The sequence below is a fragment of the Lissotriton helveticus genome, chromosome 3_1 (genome assembly GCF_964261635.1).
Source record: "Lissotriton helveticus chromosome 3_1, aLisHel1.1, whole genome shotgun sequence".
In the NCBI taxonomy this organism is placed as follows: Eukaryota; Metazoa; Chordata; class Amphibia; order Caudata; family Salamandridae; genus Lissotriton; species Lissotriton helveticus.
This window is the reverse complement of record NC_136061.1, coordinates 1,951,825,018-1,951,839,920: the sequence shown is the minus strand read 5'-3', so window position 1 is coordinate 1,951,839,920 and position 14,903 is coordinate 1,951,825,018.

Below are 14,903 nucleotides of genomic sequence, written 5' to 3'. Positions count from 1 at the left end.
CTTGATTCCAGTGGTGTGGAGTGTCTGGGACTCACGTCTGAGCATCCCCAGTACACTTAGAGCGGTAACTGCAAACACAACAATGATGGACAGAATGTGGATCAATGTCACACATTCACCCCAGTCAAAAGATCTGGGCCCAAATCCATCGTTTTTCCACTCCACACCACCCTGGGTTAGACAATGGCGATATGCAAATCAGCGCTGACCCTGTTGCCCCATGGGAACAGTCCAGTCCGAACTACAAAAGCCATGTCCTTCCCAGAACGGAAACAAGCATCCGAGGACCGGCCCGGTTTCGAGGTAACACCTCTCATCAGCCCGGCTAGCTTGATTCCAGTGGTGTGGAGTGTCTGGGACTCACGTCTGAGCATCCCCAGTACACTTAGAGCGGTAACTGCAAACACAACAATGATGGACAGAATGTGGATCAATGTCACACATTCACCCCAGTCAAAAGATCTGGGCCCAAATCCATCGTTTTTCCACTCCACACCACCCTGGGTTAGACAATGGCGATATGCAAATCAGCGCTGACCCTGTTGCCCCATGGGAACAGTCCAGTCCGAACTACAAAAGCCATGTCCTTCCCAGAACGGAAACAAGCATCCGAGGACCGGCCCGGTTTCGAGGTAACACCTCTCATCAGCCCGGCTAGCTTGATTCCAGTGGTGTGGAGTGTCTGGGACTCACGTCTGAGCATCCCCAGTACACTTAGAGCGGTAACTGCAAACACAACAATGATGGACAGAATGTGGATCAATGTCACACATTCACCCCAGTCAAAAGATCTGGGCCCAAATCCATCGTTTTTCCACTCCACACCACCCTGGGTTAGACAATGGCGATATGCAAATCAGCGCTGACCCTGTTGCCCCATGGGAACAGTCCAGTCCGAACTACAAAAGCCATGTCCTTCCCAGAACGGAAACAAGCATCCGAGGACCGGCCCGGTTTCGAGGTAACACCTCTCATCAGCCCGGCTAGCTTGATTCCAGTGGTGTGGAGTGTCTGGGACTCACGTCTGAGCATCCCCAGTACACTTAGAGCGGTAACTGCAAACACAACAATGATGGACAGAATGTGGATCAATGTCACACATTCACCCCAGTCAAAAGATCTGGGCCCAAATCCATCGTTTTTCCTCTCCACACCACCCTGGGTTAGACAATGGCGATATGCAAATCAGCGCTGACCCTGTTGCCCCATGGGAACAGTCCAGTCCGAACTACAAAAGCCATGTCCTTCCCAGAACGGAAACAAGCATCCGAGGACCGGCCCGGTTTCGAGGTAACACCTCTCATCAGCCCGGCTAGCTTGATTCCAGTGGTGTGGAGTGTCTGGGACTCACGTCTGAGCATCCCCAGTACACTTAGAGCGGTAACTGCAAACACAACAATGATGGACAGAATGTGGATCAATGTCACACATTCACCCCAGTCAAAAGATCTGGGCCCAAATCCATCGTTTTTCCACTCCACACCACCCTGGGTTAGACAATGGCGATATGCAAATCAGCGCTGACCCTGTTGCCCCATGGGAACAGTCCAGTCCGAACTACAAAAGCCATGTCCTTCCCAGAACGGAAACAAGCATCCGAGGACCGGCCCGGTTTCGAGGTAACACCTCTCATCAGCCCGGCTAGCTTGATTCCAGTGGTGTGGAGTGTCTGGGACTCACGTCTGAGCATCCCCAGTACACTTAGAGCGGTAACTGCAAACACAACAATGATGGACAGAATGTGGATCAATGTCACACATTCACCCCAGTCAAAAGATCTGGGCCCAAATCCATCGTTTTTCCACTCCACACCACCCTGGGTTAGACAATGGCGATATGCAAATCAGCGCTGACCCTGTTGCCCCATGGGAACAGTCCAGTCCGAACTACAAAAGCCATGTCCTTCCCAGAACGGAAACAAGCATCCGAGGACCGGCCCGGTTTCGAGGTAACACCTCTCATCAGCCCGGCTAGCTTGATTCCAGTGGTGTGGAGTGTCTGGGACTCACGTCTGAGCATCCCCAGTACACTTAGAGCGGTAACTGCAAACACAACAATGATGGACAGAATGTGGATCAATGTCACACATTCACCCCAGTCAAAAGATCTCGGGCCCAAATCCATCGTTTTTCCACTCCACACCACCCTGGGTTAGACAATGGCGATATGCAAATCAGCGCTGACCCTGTTGCCCCATGGGAACAGTCCAGTCCGAACTACAAAAGCCATGTCCTTCCCAGAACGGAAACAAGCATCCGAGGACCGGCCCGGTTTCGAGGTAACACCTCTCATCAGCCCGGCTAGCTTGATTCCAGTGGTGTGGAGTGTCTGGGACTCACGTCTGAGCATCCCCAGTACACTTAGAGCGGTAACTGCAAACACAACAATGATGGACAGAATGTGGATCAATGTCACACATTCACCCCAGTCAAAAGATCTGGGCCCAAATCCATCGTTTTTCCACTCCACACCACCCTGGGTTAGACAATGGTGATATGCAAATCAGCGCTGACCCTGTTGCCCCATGGGAACAGTCCAGTCCGAACTACAAAAGCCATGTCCTTCCCAGAACGGAAACAAGCATCCGAGGACCGGCCCGGTTTCGAGGTAACACCTCTCATCAGCCCGGCTAGCTTGATTCCAGTGGTGTGGAGTGTCTGGGACTCACGTCTGAGCATCCCCAGTACACTTAGAGCAGTAACTGCAAACACAACAATGATGGACAGAATGTGGATCAATGTCACACATTCACCCCAGTCAAAAGATCTGGGCCCAAATCCATCGTTTTTCCACTCCACACCACCCTGGGTTAGACAATGGCGATATGCAAATCAGCGCTGACCCTGTTGCCCCATGGGAACAGTCCAGTCCGAACTACAAAAGCCATGTCCTTCCCAGAACGGAAACAAGCATCCGAGGACCGGCCCGGTTTCGAGGTAACACCTCTCATCAGCCCGGCTAGCTTGATTCCAGTGGTGTGGAGTGTCTGGGACTCACGTCTGAGCATCCCCAGTACACTTAGAGCGGTAACTGCAAACACTGCACATTTTACAGCTGTTGTCATAATCAATATGACCTGATGTGGCATTCCCCACCTTGGTGCTAGGCAAGATTCTCGAGTGTTCTCTTTCACTACTACCCAATCACCAGGATTCAGGTCATGTGTATAGTTCAGCTGCCTGGCAACAGCATCTTTCCCAACCTGGTGAGAGATAGAACGCACTTGGTCAGCCAACTCTTTGCAATATTCTAGTACCAAATCATCAGATATATTCAACAGCTTGTGTCCTGGTATACATGCTTGCCTCATTGCCCTTCCCATGAGTATCTCATGGGGACTCAGGCCTGTATTCTTGTCTGGAATGCTTCTGAGTCCCATCAGGACAAGAGATAAAGCATCAGGCCACTCCAATGGTGTGGATGCACACACCTTTCCCAGTCTTGACTTGATTGTGCCATTCAATTGTTCTACCACTTTATAAGACTCTGGGCAGTATGCACAGTGTAGCCTTTGCTCAATTTTAAATTCTTCATAAATTAATCGAATTATTTCATTATTAAAATGAGACCCTCGGTCTGACTCGATCGTTACTGGAAAACGGAATCTAGGAATGAGCTCTCTCAAAAGGAGTTGGCCACAGTCAAACTGTCATTTCTTCTGGTCGGGAATGCCTCCACCCACTTGGAAAATAAACAAACAATGACAAGTACATATTTCAACCCACGACAAGCAGGTAACTGAATGAAATCAATCTGGAATCTTATGAATGGACCTTCAGTTTCCCATTTTTTCCCGGACAAACTACAGTTTTTCTGCCTGAGTTCATTTGTTGACAAATTAAGCATCTCTGGCAAAGACTCTCTGCGACAGTCCTGAACCTTGCGTTAAACCAATCTTGTCGGAAAAGTCGAATCATTGCATCTCTGCCTATGTGTGTGTCTCCATGATACATTCTAGTCATGGGTGCATGCATACAGTCTGGTAACACAGGTCTCCCATCTAAATAAATTATTACACCATCATCATTTCTTTTCTGACAACCTATTTTCTCCCATTCCTCTTTTTCTTTTGGTTCTGCTTCATTTTGCAAATCTCTTACTTCCTCCCAGGTTCCTATGCCCCCAAGTAGCATAAGTTGGCAAATGATTCCACATGCATCAATTTTCTTGCTTACTGCTATTTTATATTGAGCACTACGTTGGGCCACTTGGTCAGCATAACGATTACCAGCAGTCACTTTATCAGTTCCAGAATGGTGAGCAGCACACTTGACCACGGCCACTTCTTTTGGCAATTAAATTGCTTCAATTAATTATTTTACAAAATGTCCATTTTTAATAGGGGTTTCTGAAGAAGTCATGAAATCCCTTTGCATTCAGAGTTGGCCAAAGTCATGAACAACCCTGTAACCATACTGACTGTCGGTGTAAATGGTTACTCTCCAATTTTTCCCAACTTTGCAAGCTTTGATTAAAGCTATCAATTTGACTACTTGTGCAGACTTGACTCCTAGTAAGTAGGATTCTTCGACTATTCCAGCCAATGTACACACAGCGTAAGGAGCACTCAATCCTCCATCCTCATGACGCATGCACGAGCCATCTACAAACAGCTCATGTTCTGCATCCTTTAAAGGTTCTTCCTGTATATCTGGGCGTGGTTTTGGTACTCCTCTCAGTAACGTCAAGGCAATCATATTCAACCTCATCTTTTAACTCCCTGAAAGGGGAATCCGGCAACAGAGTTGCTGGGTTTAAGACAGTACATCTGACTATCGTTACATTTTCTGCACCTAGTATAACTCGCTCATACTTAGTCAGCTGACTAGTTATGTTATGTTATGTTACTGTTTGTTTTATAGAGCGCTTAGCTGCTCCGAAGAGCGTCCCGGCGCTAAAGATCATCACACCAAATACCAGCAACTAACATACCTCCGTAACGGCACCAACAATAACCATAATGGCATTACAGGCCAAAAAGGTGGGTCTTAAGTCCCTTTCTAAAGGCCGAAAGATTGGAACATGATCGCAGCGCCAGGGGCAGCGCGTTCCAGAGACGGGGTGCAAGGTAACTGAAGGAGCGACCTCCACAGCGAGCACGTTTCACTGTTGGGACGATGGCATTTGCCTGGGCAGCAGACCTCAAAGGTCTTGATGGAAAATAAAAGTTGACCCTTCTCTGCAGATATCCAGCGCCGACATTGTGAAGCGCCTTAAAAGCTGTAGTTAGAGTCTTGAAAAAAATGCGCTTCCGAATATGCAGCCAATGCAGGGAGATAAGGAGGTTGCTAGCCCTGGCTTTTCTAGTTAGACCAAAGATTGCCCTGGCTGCTGAATTTTGAACTATCTGCAGACGGGTCAACAGATATTCAGGAAGACCTAAATAAAGGATGTTAGCGTAGTCTAGGCGAGAGCCTATTAGTGCTTGCACCGTGATCTTCTTGTGCTCCAAAGATAGATATGGCAAAAACTTACGCAACATCCTTAAGATGGCAAAGCACTTCCCAGTCAGGCCAGCCACCTGGGTTTTAAAGGAAAGGGTGTTATCAACCATTATACCCAGATTCTTTGCTGTAACTGAATCGCTGGCTGGGGGAAACATGGCCAAAGGCCACCATTGCTTCCATCTCAGGTCTGCAGGACAACCAAAGAACAATATCTCGGATTTGTCGGAGTTGCATTTGAGGCCACTTTTCCCGAACCAATCAAACACAAACTCCAGACACTTCCCGATAACTGCTCCGTCAAAGTCACAGCCCATGTCACAGGTGAACAGGAGCTGTGTATCATCCGCATAGGATATGATCTGGACCCCTAGCTCCTCCACCCGTGCCGCCAAAGGAGTGAGGAAGATATTAAAAAGGGAGGGACTGAGAATGGAGCCCTGCGGGACCCCAACATCAAGCTGCGGCATCAGGGCGGAGAAAGGGGGGGCCCAGATCGTTTGTCTCCGGTTGGCCAAGAAAGATTGAAACCATGCGAACACCGTTCCCCGCAGGCCAATCTCCCAGAGTCTTGTTAGGAGAAGGTCATGGGGAACGGTGTCAAAGGCCGCTGACAGATCCAGCATGATAAGCAGGGCCTTTCCACCCCTGTCGAGAGTCTCCTTCACAGCCTCGGTTACCTCAAGTAGAGAGGTTTCAGTGCTCAGGTTAGATCTAAACCCGGACTGTGACTGATGTAATAAGGAGTTTCCCTCTAAAAAGTTGGTCAGGGTCGTATGAACATGCTTTTCCGTGATCTTGGCCAGGGCCGGAAGCAACGAAATTGACCTGTAATTGGAATGCAGTTTAGCATCTGCCTTCGTTTTTTTTATGAGGGGCAGAACTAGAGCCTGTTTCCACGACAAGGGGACTTTGCCCGAATTCAGAGAAGCATTGATGATAGGATTAATAATCGGGTTAAGGGCTGGTGCCAGGGTCGCAAGGCACTTGGCGGGACAAGGGTCCAGTGGAGAGCCAGATTTCAGGCTAGACAAAAGGTCGAGCGAGGCCTGAAGCTCTATGGGGGGGAAACAGTGCAGGGTAGGACCCAAAGAGTCCATATGCGAGGCCAATGGATGTACCCAAGGGAAAGAAGAGCCATCGCCCATGGAGCCCTCAGTCGAGATGTTATGGGTTCCTTGCAAGGCTACCTGGATGGTACGTATTTTATTCGTAAAAAATACTGCCAGCTCCTTGATCCAAGGTTCCGAGAAAGCAGACGTAGGAGTGCAACAGGAAGGAGAGATGAATTCTTTAACAATCTTAAAGATCTCTTTACAAGAGCTATCTGCTTCCTCAATCCTTTTAGCTAAGAAAGATTTTTTCGCTGCAGTGATCTCCCTGTGATATTCTTTCACTGCTTCTCTATAGGACTGCTTAGCAGATGTATCATATTGCCTCCTCCAAATTCTCTCCAGCTGCTTACAGTGCCTTCTCTTAGTGGCCAGGGTAGCGGAAAACCACGGGGCTGATGCTCTTGCCAGTTCTGATCTAGCTAGGCGGGGTGGTGCCAAGACTTCCAAGCGTGTCGTGAGCCAGTGCTGAAAACAACTAACATCGTCCTCCAGTCTCCCCGTGAGAACACAAGGATGAGTCTCTAAAGCCTGGGTGAGCATGGCCGGGGTGACTTTGTGGAAGGCTCTAGAGTTACGAGCTGTTTGCCGCTGCGAAGTACGCGCGGCTACTGGCTGATGTACTATCGTGAAAGCCGCTAGGAAATGATCTGACCAGAGAACTGGGGCAAGAGAGGAGAGGGCCACCAGAACAGTTGAAAAAATTTGGTCTAGAATATGCCCTTTCTCATGTGTAGGAGACCGCAGGTACATATGAAGTCCCACCGAAGATGTCATGTCCAAAAATGTTTGCACTTCTGGATCCTCACCCATGTCCATGTGGATGTTAAAGTCCCCGAGGATCAGGCAGTGGTTTGTCCTAAGACTTAGAGTGGAGATGATCGATAGCAAATCCTCAATAAAGGAGCCTAGGGGGCCAGGCGGTCTATAAAGCAGGAGCCCCAAACAAGATTGATGGGGGGAGAGGGCCAGGGAGAAGGCAAGAGTCTCAGGGCCTGGTAAATCATCCATCGACAGGATGGTACAGGGAATGTGCCTCTTGATAATAAGTGCTACTCCACCTCCTCTTCCCTTGCATCTATCTCGGCGGAAAATAGCATAAGAAGGAGGGATGGCAATAGCCAGATCAGGTTCCGAGCCCTCACCAAGCCATGTTTCCGTGAGAAAGAGACAGTCCAAATCATCGTGTGTTAGAAGATTATGAATGTCAAGAGCGTGCTGAGGAAGGGACCTGGTGTTTAACAAAGCGCATTTACTACCTAAAGGGGGAATCTTGCCCGGAGAGGAATTGATAGGGACAGGCACCCATCCACACGTGAGGCACGTGGTAATAACCCCTGCAGAGTGGGGGATAGCTCGCTGACATAGAGCAGTGTGTACATTATGAGACAAAAGTTCCACTCTTGTGTACATCTAACCAAGTGCTCAGTGGGACCCACCAGGCTCATTAAAAAAGCCTCAAACAGCTAGCAAGAACAACAATATTTGGTAGCCCTTAGCAGGTAGCGCTTCCAGATAGTATTTGGCACAGAATCTCGCGAGCGCTGACACAGGGCTCCTTTTATGTGGTCCACTAGAGCGCTCTCACCGCTCTGGGCCACACTCAAGATGGCCGCCGTGTAAAGATTTCACAACCCCCAAATAAAGCCCAATAAAGCCAAAAAATGGCCGCTAGAGCCGTGTAATGATGGCGAAAATGCGTGCAGAAGGCCTAGGGGTGTGCTGTCTGCATCACAGGGTGAAAAAGACCATTTTTAAAAAATGACGATTTTTATAATTAAAAAAGCCTCATACAGCTAGCAAGAACAACAATATTTGGTAGCCCTTAGCAGGTAGCGCTTCCAGATAGTAATTGGCACAGAAAGGAGTAGGAGTAAGATATTGGGTATGAGTTCGCGTTAGCAGAATCACAACTGCATGTGGGACATATTTTGTTACAGGATGTCCCATTACAATGGATTCACTTTGTTCCAAATTCATGCAAATTGCAACTACAGATTTTAGGCGCACTGGTAATGCCAATGCCACTGGGTCCAAAGTGGCAGAAAAGTATGCCACAGGACGTTGCATCAGGCCATGTCTCTGCATTAGGACTGAGAGCGCACATTTGTCTCTTGCATCACAGAATAATGCGAATTCTTTAGAATAATCTGGCATACCCAATGCAGGTGCTTCGCACAAACAGTTGCATAATTTCACAAAGGCTGTCATACTTTCATCATCCCATTCTACTGGATTTCTTGCTCTTTTCTTTGTCATTCGTATCAATTGTTTAGCAAGTACTGCAAATCCCACAATCAACTGCCTGCAATATCCTACAACTCCAAGAAACATCCTGATGTCTTTCTGAGTCTGAGGTAATTTCATATTTCTGATTATTTTGATTCTTTCTGAATTCACTCTTCTGATCCCCCTTTCTATTTGGTGTCCCAAATATTTGACTGATGTGGTACAGAATTGCAGTTTCTCAGGTGACACTTTATGTCAACCTTCAGACAGGTGATTCAACAATGCAATTGAATCAATGACACAATCATCTCGGGTCTTGGAGGCGACTAATAAGTCGTCAATGTACTGCACCAACATAGATTGTCTGGGCAACACCAAAGATTCAAGACACTTTTTCAAAATCTGATTGAAGATCGATGGACTTTCTGTGTACCCCTGTTGAACATGATTCCAACCATAAACATGCTTGTCAAATTTGATCGAAAATAAAAACTGACTGTCTGGATGCAATGGAATTGAGAAAAAGACATGACATAAATTAATTACAGTGAACCGTCCTGCACGCCATGGTATATGATATAGGATCACTGCTGGATTTGGTAGTATTGGGCAACATGGTACAACTATTTTATCTGTTTTGCGCAAATCTTGGACCACCCTATATTTTCCGTTTGGTTTCTTTATGCCAATTACAGGTGAATTACAAGGGCTACTCATGATTTCTTTTAATATGCCCTGTTCGACCAGTCATTCAATTTCTGCTGCAACACGTGCTTTTGTTTCTGGGCTCATCTTGTATTGTCGAGTATTTGGGTAGACTGCACCTTCTTTTACAGCTACTTTTACTGGATCTACATTTGCCATTAATCCTACTTCTTTTCCAGTAAAATCCCATACATCAGGATTTACAGTATTTTTGATCTCTTCTGGTAAGCCATTGGGGGTCATCCTTTTAACTGTGTCATTTACTGCAGTTCCCTGTCTGGCAACATGATTTTATGTGCTCTGTCTTCATCAGGAGTTTGAATTGCAACACCATACTGAAGTTCCGAAAAAATAATTACCCAATAAATGAGCTATACTTACAAATAGCCCTGATACCAATTACCAATAATCAGTCAGTTGGCAGTGTAGAAGGTCCAATCGTTTATTACAACAAACATAAACTCTGCCAGAGGAGCTCCTTGCGACTTAACCCCACGAGGTCCGCCAAGAAGACTGCTGGCACATTGTCAGCCGATCACATATATACTGTTACATTTTGAAACCGTTACCCAAGAAGGAAAAAAACAAGTTGGAACAGGTTGGTGCAAGGGAAAGACCATATATGGAACACAAAGCCTGCTCAGTTTCGTTCAGCTCGTTATAGCAAGGTTGAGAGGGTGACTCCCTTCTGCTAGCTCTGAGGGAGTCCGGACAGTGCCTCCTGGAATGTGCTCATTCAGCATGCCCCCACCTACAACCTTGACAGGCCTAACGTGCAAAAGCAGCAGTTGGCTACAATTATACTATTTCTCAGAGGAACAGTTTCGTCTAACTGTAATGGTGAGGCTTTACTAATGCGATGAGCAAGCTAGGCCACAAAATGGCGTCCAGTACGGTCAAGCTACATATGCTATGATTAGTTGTTAGAGTGTGTGACAAGCGTATACTAATCCCTAGGTTACCACGTATTGCGTGCTTATTCAGATGTGGATCCCTAGACTGACATAATAGTTGCATCACGCTAATAACTAATGAAATCTACATATTGTATTAGGCCCAAATCAAGTTCTGGTTCCTCAAACCCTCCTTTTAGCGTGATGTAGCTAACTAAAGTAGATACTAATCCTGGAAAATCTCATCATTGATGGCCCTTAATTCACGAATCTCCTGTTGGAGCATCTGAGCCTTAGAAGGAATTGAAGATGGGATGAGCATTGCGGACACTTTAGTGGCGCAATAGGAGGAACAAGCCGGGCCACATTGCATACAAAGGCAGCAAGTAAAAATGATACCGGCTGCTCCAGCTACAATCATCAATAGCTTTCAACCCCAAGTCGAAAGAAGTCCCCAGAACCAACCAGAGAGTGACCAAGACCCATTCTCAGTGTGCATTTCTGCCGCAATGCGATGCAATTTTTGGATCGCTAAATGAACCGTGGGGGCGGAGTCTGGAATGTATACACAACAGGAGCTGACGATCACTCTGCATGCTCCTCCTCGATCAGCTAGGATGACGTCAAGAACCATCCGGTTCTGGAGCGAAACAAGTCTCGTGGCCTGAAGCTCTACAGTAATATTATCACCACCCCCTTTTCTGAATCTACAGTAATATTAGTCATCATCTCGGTGGTGATATTAATGACATTCTCTACTATTCTGGATAAGCGTCTAATTTCCCTACTATTGAATATCGGCCCCCAGAAGCGGACCAATCCTTTACTAAAATCCGTGAACTGCTGCAAGGAGGTGTCAGTCTGGTCTACCTCGGTCATCCCGAGCTGTCTTCGTTGCCTATTCGAGACTACTTTCGGGCTGTGAAGTTGGTGCGTTTTATGGTAATCTGATGGCACTATGTATACAGGGGGGTATAGGAAAGACAGATAGCACTGACCCGCCCATCCCCGTGGTAACCAAGTATAAGCATTTTCCCCACAAACGAAATAGACATTTGGTGGTGTTAACAGCGGAGGGCTGCTGAAAATTTTCATTCTATAAGTATAACTGCAGACGCTATTTCCAACTTGAACATGTCCCATGCCCTGCACACAGAAATCGGAGGAAGTATTCAAAATAGGGACGTGCCTAATGCGCTCACTGGTGACATTTCTGGCAACGAAATGCTGAAAGTACTGAGAATGATTAAAATTAGTAAAGTCATAAAGCTCGTCCTGCAACCAAGTACTGTTTTCATTGGTAGTATACAAATTCATACATGCATCTGGGTCCAGGGATCCCTCCAGCCCATTCCCAGCTGGGTCAAAACCTTGGTGTGTTTCAGTATATGCTAGAATCATACTGTAATCCTTTTCTGAATACTGTTTGGGGTTTTCCACATAATGGTTATACATAGCAGAGAACATTTGAAACCACGCTTCACAGCTACCTAGGTAGGATAAAGGTAAGGAGAGGAATAGATCGTTCTTATGCATAACTGATGACAAAAGGCCACAAACCCAACAATCGGTTAGATTAGTAGTACTATGAGTTTGGTGGAGCATTTCTACAAATAGGTTCTTTGCATAAGTCTGACGGTGTCTTTCTTTATGTGGTGCTAAGGTGAACATCTAGTGCTCAGGTGGGGCAATCGTAGAAGGCATCATAGCTTGCATAGGATACTTATATTCTAAATACACGAATATGCTCATAAAAATGGCTAAAATAACTGCTATTACTAACACAAAGGCTACTTTTACACGCATGGTCCAGCAGAAAACATTGGCTCATAAAATGGCAAATATCGGGGTGCAATAGGACGCTCTTCTTCGAGTTCAAAACGACCAAAAGGGTACATTCCTAACTAAAAGTCCAAAACTAAACTCGGGCGTAGCAGTCCGTCCTGCCAGAGGGTTCTTCTCACTGTGTCCGTCAGAGTCTCACAGGCAGACTCCTATAGTTCATCTCAAGAAAACAAAACGTTGTTCCCAAGGGAATGCGATGTACAACCTGGCCAGTTACAAGTGTCAGTCTTTCTTTCTGAACAGAGCACAACAACAAAAGTTCCAGCTCTCTACGGGTTCAGTCCAGTGTCTCGCTCAGTACCTCAGACCTGGAATCTAGCAACCCCTTTCTATTCAAGTCTTTCCTTATCTCCTAACAGTGGTGACTGAGGCCCTGTGATGTTTTCTTGGCCGTAGGTTGTATCGCACATGACCCGGAACTTCCTGATCAGAAAACAGCAAGGAAAGTACTTTCCCTTCATCGGAGCTTCCGCTCGCCGGGGTATCAATAACAGGGTTAAGGGAAATCGTAGATTCAGCTGAGACCTGTTCACCCGATCCCGTCAATCCCTCCTCTTGCCTTTGCTCTGTTTCGCAGGCGTCGGAAAAGGGAACAGTTGTAGTGGCTCTCTCAGTTTCCTGACTCAAAATTCCACCAGAATGCTGCTGATCATAAGGAAGCGGGAGCGGTGTGGAAAAATACAAACTGGGGGGCACTACCAACCAGAATATAAGATCCTTAATTATTGCCCGGCGATGTCGCCTCTTGAACCCACACAGAAGTTAAACTATTGAAGAGGCAGGCGCTGGAGACTGGAAGGCGGGAAACAAGGGTTTTTATTCTCTCCGGAGGAGAACACAACGAAACGGACAGAAGGTATCGTTCTGAGGTGCTCTAACTGCATCCCGGAGGCCTGGCCTCTTATACATGAGTTTATCTCTTTATTACATGTAACACATTCTCGTTGATACTTTGATGTACGGAAAGACATCCTCAGAATCCCCCCTTCCCAGCCTGTTCCCATGCAAGGCTATAGTGGAAGTCCCCGCCCCGTTCACAACAGGTGGTGATCATTGCGCAGCTGGGTATTCCGCCGATTCACGGAGTGTGCGGGTTTCGATCGGATCTCGTGGGGTGGGGGGGCTTTGATCACCTCGGGGATCCTTTGAGGAGGGAAGCTTCCTATTGTATGGGGAGGGGCAAGAGGTTGGTATCGGCAGAGCTAGGTGTCGGTCTGGGAACGGGGAAGACAAACGGGCACACGGGGAAAAGGGGTTTGCATCAAAAGGGCCGGAGATCATGACGGGGAAACAGGGAGGTGTCGCGCTGGGAACAGGATGAGGGCCTGGGGCAGAGCAGCGCCGAAGAGGGGTTTATGACCCAAGGCAGGTGCAAGCAGGGGGTTGCTAGCGAAGTTTGGAGGGAGAGAGAGAGAGAGACGCGCTGGCTCTCGGCGAGAGCCGGGAAGCCATGGTGTCCAAAAATGGCGGCTGTTTTACGCGCACAAAAGGTTTAAGGAGAGCAAGAGGGCGCCGATAATGTTGACGGTTTTCAGCCTAACTTTTAACAGTCCTCCCTTTTCAACATATCTAGCCAACTTGCTTATTCAATGTCGATTTTCATCAAATTCCTAACTTCGGTATCATATAATGCCCTCATATGTTCGCTTCCAATGTCCACAGTTTTGGGAAAAATACAACTCGCACATAAAGAACACATAGGTGGCAAACATTGAATTCCTAAGCATAGGCCACATATTATAACTACGGGAATCAGGATAATGGTGAGCAGTCTCCAGCCCCAGCTTTTGACGGTGTCCCAGAACCAACCACCAAGCGACCATTCTTCTTGCTCTTGGTGGACTTCCGAAGAGAGTCTGTGAAGATGTTCGATGGCTTTGTACACTGAGGGTGAGTTGTCCGGTATGTATGTACAACAGCTGGCCCCAATAATGCGGCATGCTCCTCCACGGTCCGCCAGAACTACATCTAAAACGAGGCGGTTCTGAAGGGCCACCAAACGGACCGCTTGGAGCTCGGCAGTGTTGTTGGCAAAGATGCCCGCTGTGATGTTCATGGTTGTCTCGACTGCCTGAGTCAAATGTCGGATGGCACGGCTGTTTGCCATCGGGCCCCAGAGGGGGACGAGTCCTTTCATAGCATCGAGGAACTGTGCTCCTGTTGAGTCGGCTTGCTCAACGTCTTTTGCTCGTTTTTGCCTGTGGTGATTCGCTGGGGCCACATAAGTTGGAGGAAGGACGAAGGAGATGTAGCAAGTGCCCCCCCAGCCTTTGGGGAGCCAGGTGTAGGCCTTCGTGCCACAGATGAAATACATGTTTGGGGAGGACACAAAGGAAGGTGGATCCGTGGAGTCCAAAGTTCTGGTAAAGCGGCAAGCGCTGTGACCCACCAGCTGTGTCCCAAGTCCTTCTACACACATGTGGCCTGTGACGTTGATGACCGTCAGGGCTACAGTCAGAGTGGCAGCCGTTCGTTTCCGCAGATAGGAGAAGGTGGGTCTGGTTGGATTGTTGAATACCTGCATTTCGATTCGTTCTTTGGCCGGAATGTCCATTTGGATTGAGTCGCTGGGGTTCAGCGGGCAGAAGTGTGTCTTTGTCTTGTTTCGCCCGGCCCCATGAGAAGAATGTGCTGCAGCTCTGCTGGAGGTGGCATTTTCCGTATAGCTCTCTTGC